Source organism: Sus scrofa, chromosome 15, assembly GCF_054392235.1.
Source record: "Sus scrofa isolate SSC_HxYL_T2T_F1_AM1 chromosome 15, Sscrofa_HxYL_maternal_Yorkshire_Landrace_v2.0, whole genome shotgun sequence".
Lineage (NCBI taxonomy): Eukaryota > Metazoa > Chordata > Mammalia > Artiodactyla > Suidae > Sus > Sus scrofa.
The window spans coordinates 46,665,305-46,687,432 of NC_139397.1; the positions used below are offsets into that span (position 1 = coordinate 46,665,305).

General features: G+C 46.9%; 1 protein-coding gene across 11 annotated transcripts in view; it reads left to right on the forward strand.

Moving 5' to 3' along the window:
- The window catches only part of DLGAP2 (DLG associated protein 2), a 666,739-nt gene that overhangs the window by 46,461 nt on the left and 598,150 nt on the right, over nucleotides 1–22,128 (forward strand). For 2 of the 11 annotated variants that reach the window (XM_021074622.2, XM_084998163.1), the window contains exon 2: nucleotides 5,024–5,083. The exons of the other annotated variants lie outside the window; for them this stretch is intronic. The gene's annotated coding sequence lies outside the window, so the exon portion shown is untranslated. The remainder of the gene's footprint in view (nucleotides 1–5,023; nucleotides 5,084–22,128) is intronic. 11 annotated transcript variants of the gene reach the window in all.

The window sequence follows — 22,128 nt, forward strand, 5'->3', positions numbered from 1 at the left end:
ACTGAAAAACGAATTCTGCCCTCCCAGAGCCGAGCCCCAAAGTGTTGGTCACCCTGCAGAAGCACCCCTGGTGTCGGACATGGGAAATGAGGCCTGGGTGGACCCTGTTCCTCCTGCAGGGTCGCTTGGGTGAGTTGAGAGCTAATGTACGAGCTGCTTATCACTGCCCTCAGTACATCAAGTGGCTCAGAGTGTGCACAGTGGGGCGACGGGGCAGAGGACACTCTCAGTCATGACTGGTGGGAAACAGGAGCTGACCAGAAATAGAATTGGGCCCTGAGATGTTGGACCATACAGTTCCTTGAGTGCATTCACTTCTACAGAAGAGAAGTTAGACTCAAGTGGCTTGGTCAGGCCCCTCACTGGTGACTGCGTCCCCTTGTCATGTGGGCACTCCTGATTGTGACCAAGTGTCCTTGCTGGGCCTGGCCAGGTTCCACTTCTGGTGCTGAGCTGTGGGTTCTGCTTCCTCCTCCAATTCCAGGGGGGCAACAGGAAGGCCTTACCAGCTGCCGGAGCATCCTCTGGAGGAGGCCGAGATGCACAGACAGCTGGTCTGGGGACTATTTTATGGTGGAAGGAGTAACGGGAGCCCTTACAGAGCGTTTTTAAGGAAGGTGTGGAAACACTTGAAAGGCTGGACGCTATTTGTGACTGTGGCACAAGTGCAGGGTGCGTGCTGTTGATGACTTTACATATTGGCAACTGTTTTTTTTTTTTATCAAACTCAGCAAACTTGATCACCTGGAAGAAATTTATGGAAGTAGAACATTTCCTTTGTGCCCCATGAGAAGAAAACAGGTGATCTCTTAGTGTGAGACAGGGCACGGTCGTTGGCTGTGCATGATGGTCTATGAATATTAGTGTTATCAGCTATACCTTCTGGGAAAGAAAATCTGTCCCCAGATTTTTTAAGGTTAATGAATAATGATAACCGGAAAAAGGACTAATTTGGAGTAACTTGAAGCTAAGATTCCATGAAGTGAAGACTTACAGAGACAGGTGGTGTTGGATCTCAGTAGGAAGGAAGCCCTGGCCTTAAATTTCCATGGGGTGTCCCACAGAGAAACGCTGGGGTGGCTGAGGGGTTGGTGGTGTCATTGTTACACGGTAGGATGGCCACGGCGGGGGAGGCTGCTTGCCTGGGAGGTATACTTGATAACTTCGAATCTGGAAAAAGGTAGTAGCGTTTGGTCGGTGAAATAGCTCATAGGTAATCCTCATGTGAGCCTTCACATTTTGAAGTCTTTTTTTTTTTTTTTTTTAAACTTTATGGAAACTTTAATGTAGTTTGGGCAGGAGGAGAGGAGTAAACCGCAGCCTATACTCTGTTCAGAACCTGAGTCCTGGACCTTTGCAGGGAGATGTCAGACTCTGATTTAGATGAAGCTTCCTCGTCCAGTTCTGCACAACCACCGGCCCAGGGGATGGGCAGACTAGGGTCAGGAGGACTTGATTCCTGCTCCTGTCCTAGGATGGGCGCCCGTTGGGATTCAGGGGATTTCTTCCATCAGAAATGACACCCGAGAGGCAGCAGGAGCCTCCAGGCGTGTCCAGGGCCCCAGAGGCAGCCGCCCCGGCGTCTGTGGTGACACCACTGACCCTTGCGGCCCAGCCACAGCAGGTGGGGTGCTGGCCCCATAGACCCTATTGCTGCTGCGGGAGTTTCTCCTCGTCAGGAGCTGCGGATGGCTCAGCGTGAGTGATGATTGATAGTGGAAGGTTTGGTCTTCATGCACCATTTTTCTACCAGAACCTTCAGGGCCTTTCCTGGATTATCTCACTATACATCTTGTGTGTTCTTGCAAAAGAAAAACAGTGTTCTTAGTATTTCAATTCATTTCCACAGCATGAGGCTGTTAAAAGCCCTCCTGTGGCCCCTGAGTTGAGGGCCATGTCCCTCATGGAGCACCAGGTGCAAGAGGAGCCTGGCTTCGGAGTGTTGGCTACGAGGTCACAGCTGCGGGGTCAGGGCGTGGGGTCATGGCTTCGGGGTGTTGGCTGCTGAGTGTCAGCTGTGGGGTGTTGTCTGTGGGGTCGTGGTTGTGGGTTCGTGCTGCAGGGTCGGGGCGTGGGGTCACAGTTGCAGCTGTTGTGCTCTTGTCCTCCTTACCCAGAGGGCAGTTACACTTCTAATTTATTCATTTATGGGATCATGTTATGTCAATTTGTCTGTGACTTAGACTTTCTGACGAATGGCCGAAAGGCTTTGTTCCTTGTGGAAATTGAATTTGGGGACGAGGGTACATGCTGTTAGCTGCAGAAAGCCATATGTCCTCCAGTTTCCCATGATGGCCCCAAACCAGCACCCCCAGCTTCTGTAAATCACGTGGTGCTTCCCTTGGCCTTTGTGTGGGCTCTACGCGCCCCCCACCACAGTGTGCCCAGCCCTTCAGGTCAGACTTCGGGGTCCCCTGCTCCAGGCTGGTGTCCTGCAGGTGGTGAGGCGGGGTCACCGGCCAGGCTGTGAACACCAGCATCCTTCGAGGTCAGCAAACTGTGTGCTTTGTGAACATACCCATCAGAGCTTGGGGTGGGGTGGTGGTGACAGGGGGGCAGGTCAGCATGGACAATCAGGCGGGGACTGCATGCCCCTGTCCACTGCAGGGTGAACGTTTGACTCCTAAGTCTGGCTTTGGTTTAGAAACTATTTTGTGAACAGCAGGGAGTTTTCTGAATGGAGCTGCAGGGCACTCACACCCCGTAGAAATCCGGGTCAGTTTTCCGTGTTGCTTTTGACCTGGTCTCCTTAGTCCCGATAGGAACTGTTTAAAACACTGCCTTTAGATGATCTTTTTATTCGGAGATTTGGCTGAACTTGACAAAACTGTCACCCGAGGGAGCATCAGGCCCTGAGCCCAGCGACAGGTCTTAATAGCTGTGAAGTTTGCTCCCTGATCTTTTGACCCCTGCCCCCGCTTTCACCTCTGCCCTGACTTTAACCTCGCCCAGCTCTCTTCCTCCTGTAGTGGAGGGGCTGGTCCTTAATTCATGTCCGTGATTGCTTACATTTCTGTAAAATCTGAGGATGTCATCATGTGTATTTCTATTTTTCTGGCCCTATTTACTTGAAAATGCTTCAGAGAGTGTTGTGCAAATGCTCGAAACTCAAAGGTGTAATTTTTTTCAATGCCTTAAACATGTTTTTAAATGTTTAGTTGATGCTTTTCATAAAAGGCATCTATAGACCTCTGCTAACACCCAGGTCAAATACGTTTCTAGGGAAAATTAGGTGGCCTCCCTTGGTAAGTGAAGAGAAACCCCCTCAGAAGCCTTTCAGCGTTTACTATTCTCAGCTGTCTCCAGCGTTGGTCCCAGTGGATAGTATAAATTGGGGCTGCCAGCAATATTACTGAATGTTGGCCATTTAATGGCTTCATATCTAGAATATGTGGTTATGGGGTGACCCTTAGTCACCCATTAGCTGTATTCAGTACTGGTCTGGGTAGTTTAGATACTGCTGCTGATGAATAATAGTAAACAACACCACCACCACCACCAACACCACCACCACCATCCAGACCAGCAGAGCCCACACAGGTTGCATGCAGCTTTGGCTGCCTCTCTGCAGCTGCCCTAGCATTAGGTGAAACAAATTTAACTTCAGGACCCTCTTTCCTTTTAAAAACCACTTTGTTTAAAAAAATACGGAAGTAATTTACCATAAAAACAAACACATCATGTATGTGTATCAAGAGTGAGAACGCGGAGTTCCCGTCATGGCGCAGCAGAAACAAATCTGACTAGGAACCATGAGGTTTCAGGGGGTTCGATCTCTGGTCTCACTCAGTGGGTTAAGGATCCAGCGTTGCCGTGAGCTGTGGTGTAGGTCACAGACGTGGCTCGGATCCCGCGTTGCTGTGGCTCTGGTGTAGGCTGGCAGCTGTAGCTCCGACTGGATCCCTTAGCCTGGGAACCTCCATATGCTGTGAGTACGGCCCTGAAAAGCAACAGAAAAAAAAAAAGTGAGAACATCCTCTCCAGTCCAGCCATGTCCATCTGACCCAGTCCATGGAGAGAGCTTTCTAGACCACAGTGTCCAGCAGCATAATGGGAGGCACATCTGATTTAATCACTAGTAGCCACATTGAAACAAGTGCAAATAACCAGTGAAGTTATATTTAAGAACATATTTTAAGCCAAAATAGTTTAAACATTATCTTCTCATTTTGTAGTCCTTATGAAATTATTAACAGAATATTTTACATTATTTTTTTCTGTAAAATAAGCCTTTTAAACCTGATGTTTCCATTGCAGCCCGGCTCCTTTGGACCAAGCACACCCAGGTACTGGAGAAGCGCCTGGGTTAGCGGGTGTGTATTGGATGGAATGGTTCTAGGCCTGATCCTTTGCCCACAAATGGCTTTTCATACATAAAGGCAGTTGTGTATTCTGCAGGTGCCTTCACCCCCTGCCGGTGCTCGTGGAGGGTGTTCTGTATAAGTACACACAGAGCTTCATTCCTCTTAGTGGATGAATAGTCTGGGTCCACATGGCACAACCAGAATGCATCTAGGCCTTATGTGTGCGTGCGCACGCGCGCACACACACACACACACACACACACACTCAGCTGTGTTTCACCCGGGGTGTGCTGGGTGCAGGGGATGCACAACCAGGCAGACCTCGTTTTATTGCGGTTTTCATACTGATTTTACAAAATGAAGGTTGTGGTAACCCTTTGTTGAGCGTTTTTCTAACTGCATTTGCTCAGTGCATGTCTCTATGTCACATTTAGGTAGTTTTTGCAGTTTAAGCTTGTCATTATGATCACCTTTGTTGTGGTGTTCGTGATCAGTGATCTTTGGTGTTGCCACTACTACTCGCCGAAGGCTCAGAGGAGGGTCAGCATCTTTTTAGTTGTAAAGTATTTTAAAAATTAAGGTCAGTACGTTGGTTTTTTAGACACAGTGCCACTATTGCACACCTGGTAGACTACAGCATAGTGTAAACATAACTCTGATACACCTGGGAAAGCAAAAATCCTGTGACTCGCTTTATTGTGATATTTGCTTTGTTGCAGTGGTCTAGAGTGAACCCACAGCATCTCTGCGAGGTTGTTCTCAGAAGTTATTCTAAGAAGGTAGGAGTGACAGCTATTCTCTGGTTTCCATATCCTTCTTCTCGCCAGCCATCCTGTGCCTACCCAGCCCCTGTGCCCTTCTCCTCCCCTCTCAGGGACGTGGATGCTGGTCTGGTTACTACCCAGCTCCCCCACCCCCAACTCCCACTGCAGATCTTCCAGCCGCTTTGTTTTCCCTTTGCTACTGATCTGTTCTTCCTGACAATACTTCTGACACCAAATGTGTAGGTTTTCTCACCAACCAAGAACTCTCCTGACACTAGCTGGGGGTCCAGAGGTTTAACTCAGTTCTGACACCAGCTCCCAGGGTTACCACAGACCTGCAGCAGCAAATCCCAGGTTGTCGCCTGTACTTTTGACCAAATGGCTGCAAATTGAGGTTCCCATGACCCCCTTCTTGGGTTTGCTATTTTGCTAGGACCCACAGAACACCAGAAGGCACTTTACTTAACGTGTTTACCTGTTAATTATAAAGGATGCCACTCAGGAACAGCCAGGTGGACGGGAGAGAGACGCCCAGAACGTGGTGGGGGGTGGGGAGCTGCCCTGGTCTCTGGGTTCACCATCTCCCGGTCTCCCCGATTGCACCTACTCTGAGCCCTTTCATTCAGCTTTTATGGAGGTTCCATTACATAAGCATGATTGATTAAATCCTTGGCCACCGTGATTAAACTCAACCCCACCCCTCCCTCCACGCAGGTCGGGGTGGGGCTGAAAGTTCCAACCTGTAATCAGGTGGTTGGTTCCCTTGACAACCAACCCCCAGCCTCCTGAGTCACCTCATTAGCATAACTCAGGTGGGTTGAAAGGGGCTGGAGAATAACAAGATTCTCCTTTTCCTCTGTGACTCAGGAAATCCAAGGGCTAGAAGCGCTTCTGCCAGTAGCTGGGATGAAGACCAGTGATACATTTCTTATTATGTAACAATATCATGTCCCAATTCTAAGGACTGGAAGGGCTCTCCTCTGTACCAGGTGGAAATGATTGATGATATCAACAAAGTACACCAAGATCAATTCACTTGTGTTAGAAGTTTGTGTAAGAGGAAATAGCATTTGAGGAGAAATTGCAGTTACCTTCATGCAGTTGTGTCATGATGTGTGATTTAAAAAAATATTGACATATATTAATTTCAGGTGTACAACATAATGATTTGATAATTGTATATATTGTGAAATGATCATGATGAGTCTAGTTACCATCTGCCACCAATGTAGTTACCCTTTTTTTTTTCCTCGAGATGAGAATTTTAATATCCACTCTCTCAGCAGCTTCCAAATATATAACCACAGTCACCATGCTGTGTCTTACCTCCCAGGACTTATTTATTTTGTAACTGGAAATTTGTACCTTTTGATCCTGTGCATGCATTTGGCTTGTTTGTGATTTATGATCTTTAAAGCACTTTCAGCCCAGGTATGAAAATATGTGTATTTAACCATTTTTAAACTTTGTTATTGATTGGTCTTTATTTTTACGTTGTCGCACATCTGTTAATGTTTCTACTACCATTTTCTTTAACACTTCATATTTGTTATTAATAAGTACTAAAGCTTGGCTCAGTACACTTAATAGGGTCAAATTTATAAATGCATTAAATTAATTGAATATTAAAATTTTGTGTTAAAATTTTTTGCTTATATTTTTCCATCTTTAAATGCCATTTGCATTTTTCTTTTTCTTTCTTGAGCATTATTAGTAATGAGGTTTGATTCCTAATGATACTTACAGAAGAGCAAAAAAAAAAAATCAAAGAAAATGTTGATATTACCTCAGGGTTTTTTTTTTTTTTGTCTTAAATAGTTAAAATGCGAACAATGAATGAAGATATGAAAACATTTGACACTCACTGCAACTGTGATTAAGTGCTGTAATTAATTTTCTAGTGTTCACAGCCCTCTTAAAAATGAAGTGCCATTAAAGTACCACATTAATCCTGTGAGTGGTGGAGGGTGGTGGTTCAGGACTCTAACCTGTAATGACGCGAGGAGGAAGGAAATTCATTGTGACAGTTTTGGTTGAACATTTAAGTGGCATGTTAAGGAATTAAGTTACTTCTTAGAGTCAAACAAATGCACAGAATCTGTCTAAAGGCCCAGGTGATTGTTGCTATGGGAACTACAGCCTCACTTCCTGAAATTCGTTTGTTAGAATTTTCTGCAGCAACAAATATTTAACCTAATTTTTGTGCTATAATTTTTGTTTCTTTTGTTAAGAAGGAAAAGTTGACTGCATTTAGAGATAATAACACTATCATTCAAAAGCTAGGGGGCTGGTTTCTGCTCACTGAAATCCCACAATTACCTTGTGATAACTGGTGGTATCTTGATAGACTTCTAGTGTGAATTCTTCCTTCAAACTATGCAGGGCTTCAGACTGCCTCTGGAATTGATGACAAATAATAAATACTCTGTCTTACTAGACTACCAATTATTTATAAATTCCTAAATGTTGTAATGCTGAGATACTTGAGGGTGTTTCACATGCACTGATATTTTAAAGTTAACCATCCTCAATTCTTAGTCAATATTCACCTGCTAGTTAATTTTTTCCTGTCCTATGTATTTTTATTATTATTTTGCATGATTTAAGCATTGTTTTAAATTGATGTACAATGTTATATAATTATATGTTACAGATGTACAATATAGTGATTCACATGTTTCAAAGATTATACTCCACTTATAGTTATTATAAAATATTGACTATATTCCTCATGTTGTATAATATATCCTTGTAGCTTATTTATTTCATACATAGCAGTTTGTGACTCTTAATCCCCTCCCCCTATATTGCCTCTCCCCCTTTCCTCACCACACTGGTAACCACTAGTTTTTTCTCCATATCTGTGAGTCTGCTTCTTTTTATAGTCACTAGTTTGTTGTATTTTTTAGGTTCCACATGTAAGTAATAACATACAATATTTGTTTTTCTCTGTCTGACTTATTTCACTCAGCATAATGCCCTCCAAGTCCATCTGTTGCTGCAAATGGCAAAATTTCATTGTTTTTTTATGGCTGAGTAGTATTCCATTGCATATGTACCACATCTTCTTTATCCACTTATCTGTTGATGGACACTTAGGTTGTTTACATGTCCTGGCTGTTGTGAATAGTGCTGCAGTGAATGTTGGGGGTTCATGTTTCTTTTCAAATTTGTGTTTTCATTTTTTTCAAATATATACCCAAGAGTGGAACTGCTGGATCATAAGGTGGTTCAATTTTTAGTTTTTTGAGAGATCTTCAACTGTTTTCCACAGTGGCTACACCAATTCACATTCCTGCTAGTATTGTAAGAGGGTTCCCTTTCCTCCACATCCTCATCAACATTTGCTTTTTGTGTTCTTTCTGATAATAGCTATTCTGACGGGTGTGAGGTGACATCTCATGGTAGTTGTGACTTGCACTTCCCTGATGACTAGCTGTGTTGAGCATCTTTTCATGTGCCTCTTGGCATCTACACGTCCTCTTTGGAAAATGTCTAATCAGTTCTTATGCTCGATTTTTAATTGGGTTGTTTTTTGATGTTGATTTGTATGAGCTGTTTGTATATTTTGGAGATTAATCCCTTGTCAGTCACTTTCTTTGCAAATGTTTTCTCCTATTTGGTAGGATGTCTTTTCATTTTGTTAAATGTTTTCCTTTGCTATGCAAAAGCTTTTAAGTTTAATTAGGTCCCATTTTTTTTTTTTGCTTTATTTACCTTATTTTAGGAGACAAAAAAAAAAATATTGCTAGGATTTATGTCAGAGTGTTTTGCCTATGTTTTCTTCTAGGAATTTTGTAGTATTTGGTCTTACATTTAGGCCTTTAAGCTATTTTGAGTTTATTTTTGTATATGGTGTGAGAGAATATTCTAATTTCATTCTTTTGCATGTAGCTGTCCAGTTTTCCTAGCACCACTTGTTGAAGAGACTGACTTTTTTCCATTGCATATTCTTGGCTCCTTTGTGATAGATTAATTGACTGTTAAGTGCATGGGTTTATTTCTGGGCTTTCTGTCCTGTTCTATTGATCTATGTGTCTGTTTTTTGGTGCTAGTGCCCTACTGTTTTGATGCCTGTAGCTTTGTAATATAGTCTTAAACCAAGGAGTCTGAGCCTGATTCCTCCAGCTCTGTTCCTTTTTTTGGTTGTTGCTTTTTTAGGGTTGCACTCATGGCATATGGCGGTTACCAGGCTAGGGGTCGAATTGGAGCTACAGCTGCTGGCCTACACCACAGCCACAGCAATGCCAAATCTGAGCCACACCTGCAACCCTCACCACAGCCCATGGCAATACTGGATCCTTAACCGCTGAGGAAGGCCAGGGATCTAGACTGTATCCTCATGGATACTAGTCGGGTTCATTACCACTGAGCCACATGGGAACGCCTGTTCTTCTTTCTGAAGGTTGTTTTGCTTATTCATGGTCTTTTGTGTTTCCATAAGTTTTAAAATTATTTGTTCTGTGAAAAATGCCATTGGTAATATGCTAGGAATTGGATTGAATTTGTAGATCATGTACCACTTAATTTTCGATGCTCAATAAAATATTTTAATTCTTCATAAAAGAAGTTGAGAAACAAATTTGGCTTTAATTATTGTTCTAAAACATTCAAATCAACACATATCAAAAGCCCCCAGTTGTAGTTTATCTGTCAAGGTAATTTGAGCTCTTTGAGCATGAACTTTACCAACCATTTCTCTCATTTGATGGCTTCTGTCTATTTGTGCTACTTATAGGGTGTTAATTCACAGGAATTTATTGTCTGCCAATTGCATGCCTACCTTGAACATTTCTCATGTAGAACTGTTTCTTAGGTCAAGCCCCCCCGCCCCCCCCTCCTGGCCCACCAGGGGCTTCAAGGGTGCCCCAGAGCCTGCAGCTTTCATGGTATTGTCAGCTGTAGATGACAGGCTGTAGGTCCTCACCCAGATGTCTTGGCATGCACCTATGCTCAGCACTGTGCTGGGCCACCCACTTGATCCCAGCCAGTAGAACCATATCAATACAATGTCAAGGCAGTTGGAGATTCACCAGCCACTGCAGAATCACAAACAGCTGCCCAAGTCCCTGAAGTCACACTGAAGACTGCTTTTCCTGGGAAGTAATTTGATAGTGAGAGACCTTTTATAGGGCAGGCTTTAACCCACTGGCACATGGTCCCTGTAACATCCCCACAGTTAATGAAACTCCCCAGCTCCTAATACGTGTGCCTGGCATGTGTTTGCACAAACTTTGACGGCTCAGAACACAGTGGAAGGCGGTTTGCTGTGAGAGGCCTATTCTGGAGGGGAGTTAAAATGCCACAGTGTCTCTGTCAGTTGTCTCCGTTTAGTATTGTTTTTGTATTTTTAAAGTAATCTCATGAGATTATGTAATTGGAGAAATATCAATGTGACTTTTTTCTGTGTTTACAAAGCTGAGTGCAAAGGCAGGTACATTTCTTGACATTTCAGATAGGCGAGGGAATGTGTGTTACTTTATCTTAGTACAGCGTCTTCAAATGAAGCTACTCCATCTGGCTATGAATTAGGCTTTCTAAGGAGAGCACAATGAGATTGGTTTAGGGTAATTAACTTCTTTCTTTCCTTTCTTTTCTTTTCTTTTCTTTTTTTTTCTTATCTTTTCTTTTCTTTTCTTATCTTTTCTTTTCTTTTCTTTTCTTTTCTTTTCTTTTCTTTTCTTTTCTTTTCTTTTCTTTTCTTTTCTTTTCTCTTCTTTTCTTTTCTTTTCTTTTCTTTGTCTTCTTGCCATTTCTTGGGCTGCTCCCGTGGTATATGGAGGTTCCCAGGCTAGGGGTCGAATCAGAGCTATAGCTGCTGGCCTATGCCAGAGCCACAGCAACTTGGGATTCGAGCCGTCTGCAACCTACACCTCAGCTCATGGCAATGCTGGATCCTTAACCCACTGAGGAAGGCCAGGGATCAAACCCGCAATCTCATGGTTCCTAGTTGGATTTGTTAACCACTGAGCCACGATGGGAGCTCCAGGAAATTAATATCTTGATCTAAGTTTCACATGTGCTTTTTCCCTAAAATATGTTAATCTGAGAAAGTGTTTGCTCTGTGCTTTTACACCTCTTTCCCCCTCTGCTCTCATCCCCACCTTTCTCCCGCTTCTAGAGGGAAATCCTGCCCCTGATACAGTATCAGGAACCTGCTACATGGCTGGGAGGGGAGGCTGCCAGGCAAAAGGACCTCAGTGCTGCTGTTGACAAAGTTAATGACTTGTTGGAGTGGGTCAAAATTATTTTTGGTGTCTAATCTCTTGCTTTCAACATAACTGAAAGAGGATATAATAGAATTGTTAGCTCCTTAACAAAGATCCTTTTTGGTGGTGGAATTGAGGGTCATTGCCATAATAAATGCTTATTACATTGTTTTCCACTTGTTAATGTAATCTAAGTTTCTCTGAGCTGATGACCATTAAAACAGGCATTGATGCCGAACTATTTCCCTCACTAAAAAGAAATATTTAACTACAGATACATTAATGAATTGGGAAAAATCTATCTCATTAAGAGATGCATTTCTAATTAAATTTTAAGGTTAATATTTCATGCTCATTCATCAAAATTTATATTTTAGGGTCAATTCTCCAAATCTATGAGTAATGATAATTTAGGCAAGTAGAATTTCTTTCATTATTTAGAATGTTTATGTCACAGATAATTGAATAATACATTTCTGATTTTATATACTTGCATGTACATATGTCTGTACACATGTGTGCATGTGTACAGAGAAAGAGGCAAAGCAGTCTTTTGAGCCTAAATCTGTACTGGAGTAGGATTCAGTCCTGTAGGGGAAGGTGGAATGGGACAGAGAGTTTAAGAACAAAGATGAGTGATGTAGTACTTTAGACCATTAAAGACCCACATGCTTCTGTGTTTTATGGATAATGGCTGGTGTCAGGTCGTGCAGCATTTAGACGCCAGCTGAGACACGTGAGAGTGAGTGACATAAAAGTTTTCTCTCAAAATGCCCAGTGTTGATTATATAAGATCTTATGTCCTTTGACGCTTACATTTATGGAGAAGAATGTCATTTTATTTTTTTTCATTTTTAAAGCTGTTTTCATTTTCTTTGTCTTTTCTACCAATCATACGGAGAAGGATTTTAAATGTCAGCTTTAAAACATGCAGTGGCACATGCAGTCATTTCCTCGGATCCCGTGAATACGTAGGGACAATAAACTTGAAGACTGTGCCGTCTGGGTCTTGTTTGCCCATGGCCGTTGCTGGATCGTTGATGTGGGGAAGGGGGGGTGGCCCTTGGTGTGTGCTTCTCCTCCTGCTTGAGGGCCCTGGACAATGTCTGGGTGTTTTAGGTGAGATCCTCTTGGAGCCCTGGTGACTCCATCCCCTCGCACACTTGGCCCCCGGGCCCCCCACGCTCCCCCGATGCTGCTTGTCCCCTGTCTGCCAGGAGTCCTTTCCCCACTGGCCACAGACCTGGAGCCTCCACATGCCCTGCTTAGCGCCCACGCTCAAGGCTGCTACCTGTCTGGGTATTTCCTCCGCGGTGCCTGAGCCCCTGGGCCAGGTCTCCCCTCAGCCTTTGGGAAGAGAACGAGGCCAAGTCCCCGCTTTCCGCCCCTGACCTGGCCCTGGTGGCTTGACGTCGGCCTGCGTGGAGGATTGGCCCAGCAGTGCTGTAGCCCAGGCCCCACTGCCCCAGCCGCTTAGCTCTTGTCCTGCCTGTGTGTCCTGGGTCCTGACAGAATGACGTGGAAGGAGAATTGGCCAGGATTTAGAAACCATAACGGATTTGCAAGCTTCTTCCCAGCCCCGCCTGAGTGTGAGAATTTGCCACATGTGGGGACCCTCTGGGCCTGGAGGGGACATTGTGAGGCCACAGGGCTGACACTGAAAGATAAAGACACGCAAAGGATCAGTTCTCAAACGTGCCAGGGTCGAGAGGACGAGCTGTCTCGTGGCAGAGGCCCCGATTTGCTTCCAGCGGATGTGCTGCCAAACCAGGCTGCTCTCGGCGCAGTGGGCACAGGGCTGACTCTGGTGAGAAGATGACCTCGACCATAGCTTTCTCTGTTCTTTGTTTTCTCTCTTTTTTGTTTCGTGACTAAAGTAGCTGCAGGATTAAATGTTGTTTTAGATTCTGTAGGCAAGCAGGCTCCTGATTCCTTCCTCATCACCTGTGTGCTCCTGATGCAGGTCCTGCCCAGGCTCCAGAATGGCTTCTTGGGAGCTTGGGGTGTTTTCTTCTGTGCTGCTTGCATCCAGGCCTTGTTGCTTCTCAGCTCTGTGTCCAGGGAGTTTTCTGTCCTTTTGCAAAGTGAATACAATGACATGCTTGGGAACCTATTTCTCATATATAATGCTCACGTCAAGCTGGGGCACCCCCTACCTCTGGGGACCAGCCCTCGATGCCCGAGCCCCTCCTCGGAGCCTGACTAGACTCTAGAACTATAGGACAGGACACTGACAAACTCAAGTAGACATTTTCCTCTCTCCTCTGCTTCATCTCTGATCACTGTGGGGTCAGGAGAGGTCCAGGGATGGGTTCTATGGCTAGCCCCAGTCTCTGTCTTGCTCTCATCCCCTTGTCCCTGTGAAGCTGCAGCTGAGGTGGTTGCTGGGCATCTGGAGTCTGGCTGGGAGGCCCAGGGCAGACCTTGGCCCTCTGGGCCCCTCTGCCACTGCCTAGCTTCTCCCTGCCTGGCCCTGCCTGGCCAGATGGCTTTCTGTTTTCCAGGTCACTTTATCGGGGGACTTGCCATGGACTTAATGCTTGTGTTGGGGTCCTTGTTCCCATGTGATGGTGTTTGGAGGTGGGGCCAGAGGGAGTCATGAGATGGACCTGTGATGGGGTCAGTGCCCTTGAAGAAGGGCCTTGTCACACCTCCTGAGGACATGGAGAGAGTGGCTGCAGGCCAGGAGGGCCTTACCGACACCCCAACCTGTGGGCCCCTTAGACATCTGGCCCCAGAAGCAGAACACATCAGATCAGTGCTCAGCTTTGTAGAATTCTCATGCTTGGAGAGTAATTTCATAAGATGGTTTGCAGGACCCCAAACTGCGTGGAGCACACGTGAGACTGTGTTTGTTCTTGTCTAGGACTTTGATGTGAGCCCAGTGGCAGATGGTGGAGAGGCGAGGCTGGGGCTCTTTGCCTTCTTTGCCTTTGACATTGATCCCAACCAGCCTGGATCCTGCTGCCAGGCTCACAGCTTCCCAGGAAACCTGGAAGCTCAGGGTTTCACACATAGCCCTGGGAGGTGATGTTGGACCAAGTGCCTGCCCTTTGGACCAAGTGCCCCCGTGGCGCTCACCCCTTAATCCCAGGTCAGTGGGTCTCTATCAATAAGGTAACGTCTGGTTGGAAATGCGCTGCTGGGTGGATTCTGAAGCTTCATTGGCTCCCCCAAATCTTGAACCAAACTCTGTTTTCCCCGTGATGGCTTTGTTGCTCTTTTTGGAGAAGTGCGTGTTTCCTGGGTGTCAGTGGCCAGGCCTCAGTGCTCTGGCAGCGGGAACCTGGCCTCAGGCGTGTCCCATGGTCCTCTTGATGTTCCCGGAGGTTGTGAGGGAGCGTGTAGTTACGTCTTTATTGCTTAGAGGCGGTGAGAGTTGCTGATAGATTGCCTACCCCTTGGGGGGCAGTGGATTTCCCTTGTCAGGTAAAATACATCTACCTGAGGGGCCGAGTGCTTTGCAAAAAAGGCGATGTTGACGGAGGAGCAGGGGCAGAAGGTCCGCGCTGCTCTCAGATGAACCACAGCCTCCCTTGATCTAGAGGTGAATTCATCTCTGATGGATGCCAAGTGCCACGGGGGCACTTGGTCCAAAGGGGGGACGTGGCAGGTGTCATTTAGATTCTCCAGAATCTAGATTCTCCAGGGACGCTCAGGACAGTCCTGGGACAGTGACCATGTGGTGTGTCTGTCTCATCTACCATCACACTCCAGTTTTGTCTTAGACCCAGTCGCGTCCTTTACAGCCTAAACCCTTCTGGGCAGACCCTGTGGGGCTGGAGCTGCAGTCAGTTACCATCTCTCTGCCCCCTCTGTCACGACTTGAAGTCCATGGTCATGGACTTGTAACCTCTAACCATTCCCCTGCTGATGGGCACACAGGCTGTTTCTGGTTTTTTTCCTAGAATAAGCAATGCTATGATAACCTTTCATACTCATTTTATTTGAATACGTGCTGTAGCTTAGTACATGGAGTTGCTGAGTCAATGAATATTCAGGTATGCAACTTTGACAGATATGGGGTTACCAGTTCAAACGTGCTCTGCTGTCCGTGATTCCTTCCCTAATGAAGAGGTGTCATACCATTGTTTTATTAAAATTCCAGCATTACTAGTGAGGTTGAACATACTTATAATAATTTTATTTGATATTTGTATTTATATAATATAATGATTTTACAAGTCATCTTTTCATGTTCTTGGGCTGTTTAAGATTGTGCTATTGTATTCCTTATTGGAGGAGTGCTAGTTGACACCTTTGTTTTTTAAGTAAATATATCCTCAGTAAGTGCTAATTTTGCATTTTTTTTCAGTTTTTTTTTTTTTCTTTTTAGGACGGCACCCACGGCATGTAGAGGTACCTAGGCTAGGGGTCGAATCAGAGCTACATCTGCTGGCCACAGCAACACCGGATCCAAGATGTGTCTGCGACCTACACCACAGCTCACGGCAATGCGGGATCCGCAACCCATTGAGCGAGGCCAGGGATCGAACCTGCAACCTCATGGTTACTAGTCAGATTTGTTTCCACTGCACCATGTCAGGAACTCCTTTTTTGAGTATTTTTCTTCCTATTTTTGTCTTACCGCATGGTTTAGGACAGGCAGCATTGTGTTAAACACTGAGATAATTGTGATGTCCTTTTCTTTTTGACTCTAACGAAAATGGTTTTAATATCTCATCATAACATGATTGCTTGCCATAGATCTGAGGTGAACAATCTTTTACGAATTAAACAAATTTCCCCTTCCTCTTAGTTTACAAAACATTTTAAAAAGTCGGAAATGGTGTTGAAACATATCAGAGGCTTACTCAATGCCTGTGTGGGTAGGTTTCTTCCCCAGCTCTTTAATAAAGGAGTTTGGAATAAAACAACAAGTATTCTCCTCCTGAATCATTTCTGTGAAGTTATTTCAGTGCGAGGCTGGATTCAGCTTGCTCATGTTTTATTGAGGGTGTTGCATTTTCATTGCTGGGTGGAGTGTGTTCAAGTTTATTAGCATGTTGGGTACTCATTTTCCGTCACAGTCTTACCTCGACCACAAGGCCCTGGTTGAGCCATCGCCTGCCCCCGGCCGTAGATAAAGGAGGTCCGTCCCAGCCTTGGATGGCGGTACTGACGCCTGGGACCCGGCTGCCCTGTCCTGCCACCCTTCCTGCCGTACCTGCCGCTGCCCCATCTCTCGTGTCTCCTTCTCGGTTTTTATTCATCTCTCGTTGGCTGCTGTCTGTCTCTGAAGAGCGCCTTTGTTAACATCTGTGAGTGGGAACGCTTTCGGAGTCCTTGGGTGACTAAAAATATGTTTATTCCCACATGAAATCTAATTTTACTGAGCGTTGGAACGAAAATTCAGTCATTTTCCTCCCAGACCACTGCTGTCTACCTGGGGCAAGTCCGTCCCCTCCTGTCCCCTCCTGTTCCCTCCCTGGGCCTTGTCCACCTGGAGCTTCTGCAATGTGTCACCTCGTGCTCAGGGCCAAGTGAGCTGGGCTGTGTCCACCTGAGCTTCTGCAGTCCTGTCACCTCATGCTCAGGGCGAGTGACTGAGGCTGTGTCCACCTGAGCTTCTGCAGTCCTGTTGCCTTGTGCTCAGGACCGAGTGACCTGGGCTGTGTCCAGCTATGCTTCCGTGGTCCTGTTGACCTGGTGACAGGCACTGCTTCTGACACTAGGAGTCACTGCTTGTGACCTATGTCAGGCGGGAACCAGCTGACACTGGTGTGGTGACACAGACCAGTTGTGACCATGCCTTCTCCACTGTCTGGGTCACGTTAGCTGGTGCAGCCACCCTGCGGCTTCTGTCCTGAGGTCCTCTGGGGCAGCCTTGGGAAGTCCAGCATCCCCATCACTTAGCACAGCATCCGGGGGGAGGGGGGCCACTGGAGTGGGTTTCCTTATCTGTGTCCTGTGAAGCTGCTGCAAACAGGATATCAGTGGACTCAGGGTCACATTTCCATCCGTCAATCAATACATGACCTTGTTTTACATGTGTTTCTGTTTAAAAACACCTTATTTAATATATATTATTGATCTGTTCGTATTGAAGTTGATGGCTAACAGCCCTGTAATCTGCGCCCGATCAGAGCTTATCTAACACATGTATGTTCTCTGTTTCCAAGGCACGTCACAGTTTTCTTGAATTTAGGAACACTGGACACTTGGGGGTTTGGGGCATTTTAAACAATAAAATCCCCAGTGAAGAGTACCAAAAGGCAAAAGGCACAAAAAACAGAGTGTGATCAGGACGCTGGTCGTGGTGCCGGGGCGGGAACAGGGGGGTCAAGGGGCCTTGTTGGAGCTCAGCTGGAATGTGTGGCCGGCAGACTTAGGCGTTCTGTCACCCTGTGGAAATGACCCTAATACAGGTATTGATTTCGGGGTTACAGACACATTTTTGCAAGTGGGTGGGCTCACGCTCTGAGACCCCCCATAGGTGGGCCCACGCTTGGAGACCCCCATGCTGGGGGTGAACTGTGTTGCCCCGGGACCCGCCTGGTCTCTGCAGCCTCACCACCCACTTCCTCTCTGCCTCCCTGGCCACTCCTGGGAGTGATTTTAGCCCAGCCTCCATCTATCCCAATGACCTCTGCTTTTCAGTAAGTCTTCGAATTTCTGCGCAGCGGGTTGGGCTTCTGGTTGCATTCGGTGCTATTTATAGCCTTCAAAGTGGCATCTAGGGGTCCTGGGAGGAGAAGTCTGGAAGGAGCTGCTGCTTCTTCATCCCACAGCTCCTGCCTCGGCTCAGGCCCTCACTGACCCTGGTTGCTGCCTCAGTCCAAGCGGACTTCTCTGCTGCGGCCTCAGCATCCTCTACTTTATGCGTCACCTCGCCCCTTTCTTATAATTCTTCCCTAGCTTCCAGCCCCCATCCTTGGCATGATGGTAAATCTTTCTGAGCTCTGACCCCTGACCTGTGCTCCACTCCCCTGCTGCCCCGGCCCCCTCACCTGCTCCCTGCCAGGCCCAGTAGGGCCGCCTCCAAGTCTGTCCTCGGGGACCACCTATCCTTCCCCCAGAGCCTCAGGGCACAAGTGCTCCCGGCAGCCTGGCCCTTTTTGTTGGCAAACCCATCCTCCTTCTACAGGTCAGGGACCCCTTTGACTACAAAGCCCCTCTAACAGCCCTACCTGTCTGCAGATATTTGAACTTTAATTTACTCCCTTTGGAACCTGGTATCACTTCCCTCACAGGTTTTGCTCAAGGAATAATTTACATGCAATGACATGGCAGATAATAACTCTTCCGTGAAGTGAGTTTTGACAGTTGTGCATAACCATGTAACCACCTTGCCAAACAAGATAGAGTGTGACCCCAGGACCCTCCTTTGTACCCCATTTCTAGGAAATCCCTGCCCAGAGGTCCCCAGACAATTACCTTCTGACTTCTGTCACCTCAAAGTAGTTTGCCTGTTCCCGGAACACAGTGGATCCATCCAGTTTGTGCTATGCTGCTTGGTTTATCCTACTCAGCGTCCCATCTCTAAGGTATGTCCCTGCTGAGGACACACCGATGGTTTGTTTCCTTTATCACTGGTTAGGGTTGCAGCGTGTGGGTAGGAACACAGCGCAATGCCATTCACCCCATCCCCCGGGTCGTTACCAGCCCTGGCTTTCAAGATAAGGGGCCATGCTGTGGTGGTAGGTTTTCATTTCTCTTGGGTGAAACGGGGAGTGGAGTTGCTGGGCCCTGGTTGTGAGTTTTACTTCTACAGCCATTTGCACAGTCCTCCTGGGCTGTGTTTTTTTTTAGCCTCTCCAGTGACACGAGATTCCAGGTGCTCCAAACCCTCCCAGGGTGTAGTGTTGATAGTCTTTCTGATTTTACCCATCCTGGGCCCTGTGTGTTTTCATGGGGTGGTTTCTGTGTCAGGCATTTGTCTGTCACCCCCAGGACTTGCCTGAAAGGGCCTGGGTCCTGCTTTTTTTCCAACTCCAGGCCCAGCTCCTGCTCAGGACCCAGCTGTGGGTGCAGTCGATGTCATGCAAACCATAGATCCTTGTTTCCCAGTGGTCAGTGTTTCTTGATCAGCTTCCCATTGAATATTTTAAGACTCTTGAGATTGGTTGTGTGTTTTGATTAGAATTTCAAGTAAAGGGAGGCAGCTTGGTGGGTGTTGGTTAAGGGATTCCTGCAGGTTACCCCACAGGCCTTCTTTAGGGTGAGCTGGTTCCTCCTTCCCAAGGCAGGGCGTTGGGGGGCTGACGCTGAACTTCTTTCCATGTTTCGACTCATCCTGGATGCCTCTGGGGCCCCTTCCCTTCGTGAGCACACATCGGTCTTAGCCCCGGTGGGGTGGGTGGGGCTGCAGCAGACCCTGGGGCTGCAGGATGGAGTGGGCAGTGGGTAGGAGAGTCACCGGCAAAGGGGGTTTGTGAGAGAGCAGCCTGGAGACCCTGGCCACTGGGGTGAGAAGCAACAGAACGGAAGAATCAGGTACATCTGATGCCGGCTAGGCTGGGAGTTAGAAAAGTCAATAGGAAACTGGTGAATTTGGTAGGAAACTTGCCTCACGGCTTGTTTCTGGCCGGCTGTGTCCCTAACAGAGTCACTGGGATGACAAGGCATATTTTGCAAAACTGCATTTTGCTAATGATGCATATCAAACAGTTGATATTAACTGTGAACTCACTTTGGATTATTAAAAGGGCTTAAATATTGTGAATTAATGTTATAATTACTGTAATTGGAAAAGCATTTCTACTTGCTTTAATTAAAGCCTCTGCTGTGCTTACACAGAAGGAGCACATTGAGGAGCCTACACTTTTGGATGACATTTTAAAAACTTTTAAACTAGGTCCCTTTAAAGGAAGCCACCTCATACAGTTTCTGGTGTGGGCCTGCTCCCCTTTCGGCCGCCAGCCCGCGTGACCCTTCTGGGCCCAGGTGTGTTGTCCTCAGGCTTGGGGCTCTCAGAGGCTCCAGCCTTGTGGGTTTGTGGACCAGGGTTTTGAAGGTTCCTGAGTTGTTGAGCCTAGTTGTTCAGAGGAAGTATTTCTTTAACGGCAGGAAGGTGGTTTGTTGGAGAGGCTTCTAGTCCATTTAGTAGTGACCCACTGATCCTGAAGGGTGGACATGACCATGCAGCTGCCACCTGGGCCCACACACCTTCCCCTGCAGTGCAGTGGTCTGTCTGCTGGGAACCTCAACCATACCCTTCCGACTGGGAGGGGCCCTCGTCCTGCCACCCTGGACAGTCACTTGGTGGGGCGCTTACTCAGGTGTCAGCAGTAGGAAACCTGCATGTATGCAGGTGTGTGCCTGCATGTGTCTCTGTGCGTGCATGAGTGCAGATGTGCATTCTGTGTGCACAAGTGTGTGCCTGCATGGGTCTGTGTGCATGTCTGTGCGTGTCCATGTGTGTGCATAACTGCAGATGTGCATGTCTGTGTACATGTGTATGCGTGTCTTTGTGCATGCACGACTGCAGATGTGCGTGTGTGTCTGCGTGCATGTCTGCGTGTGTCTGTGTGTGTGAACGTGTGTTCCTCAGAGTGGACTGTGCAGGTGGGATTGGTGGTGTTTGTTGAGGAGGCTGAAATGGGATTTAGTCCTCCATCCTGGTGGCCGGGAGCATTGCCTGTCCCCTATGTGTGCTGCCCCCTGGCTCTGCCACAGCCCTTTACTGGGTGACCCTCCCTGCCTTCTTGTCATCCACTGGGAGCCCAGTACTCCCTAAGTCATGGTTCGTGATCTCCCTGAATCCTTCTCCATTAACCCCTCTCCCAACATCCTTTTGCTTTTCTGCCCACTTGCAGATCACAGCAGCCAGCATGGCATCGTGCACTGTCTCTTTTGGGCATCTTCTCATTTCACAGAATTCTGGGCACATGTTCGGTGGTTAATATGTGTAGTTCTGACCCATAGTAAGCACCCATTAAGTTATAATTATTATTAATAAATCTCTATTGAATTAATGAAGCTATTTAAGAAAATATTCTAGCAAAGGGCATCTACAAGAGGGAATAATTTGAATAATTTGACAACCAGTTTATAATCTCGATTTCTAAATGCATATTATCCCACTTTATTTTATTTTTTTAATTAAAAAATCTTTTTTTGTCTTTTTGCTATTTCTTTGGGCTGCTCCCGTGGCATATGGAGGTTCCCAGGCTAGGGGTCCAATTGGATCTGTAGCCACCGGCCTACGCCAGAGCCACAGCAACAAGGGATCTGAGCCGCGTCTGCAACCTACACCACAGCTCACAGCAACGCCAGATCGTTAACCCACTGAGCAAGGGCAGGGACTGAACCCGCAACCTCATGGTTCCTAGTCAGATTCGTTAACCACTGCGCCACGACGGGAACTCCTATCCCACTTTAAAGAGAAACTGAGGACTATAGGGTTTTCGCAAGATCCCTGGATCCTAGTCTTATGCAGAACCCTGCAGGCTGCAGCTCTTGCCTTAACCAAGCAGAATGTAAATACTTTTGGGGACCATGTATGCACATATTGTACAAATGCTGAAAGGCTGTGCGGCCCGTGTGACCTCAGCACCAAATCTCCTCAGAGGGGCTGTTGGAGTCCTGGGCTATTTAAGAGGTTTCTGTAGGTTGCCAACCCTGAGTCTCGCCGCCTCCAGCAGCTCGACTTTCTGTTCATGTGGCGATGGCTTGTCAACCCTGGAGGACATGCTGAGCCCTGAGACCTAGTCAGGGCAGCACTGCAGGGTGTGTGAGCTGTGGGGGTGCTCCTTCCATCTCTGGAAGCCTTGGGGTAAAGTCCCGGGTCCAAGGGCTCTCCTGTAGGTCCAGGGCCAGCACGGTGGCCATCTGACTGCTGTCCCGTCTGGGGACCTCATCAGAGGCCTGGGATGCAGGCTCCTCACTTGCCCTTGGCTTTCTGTCATC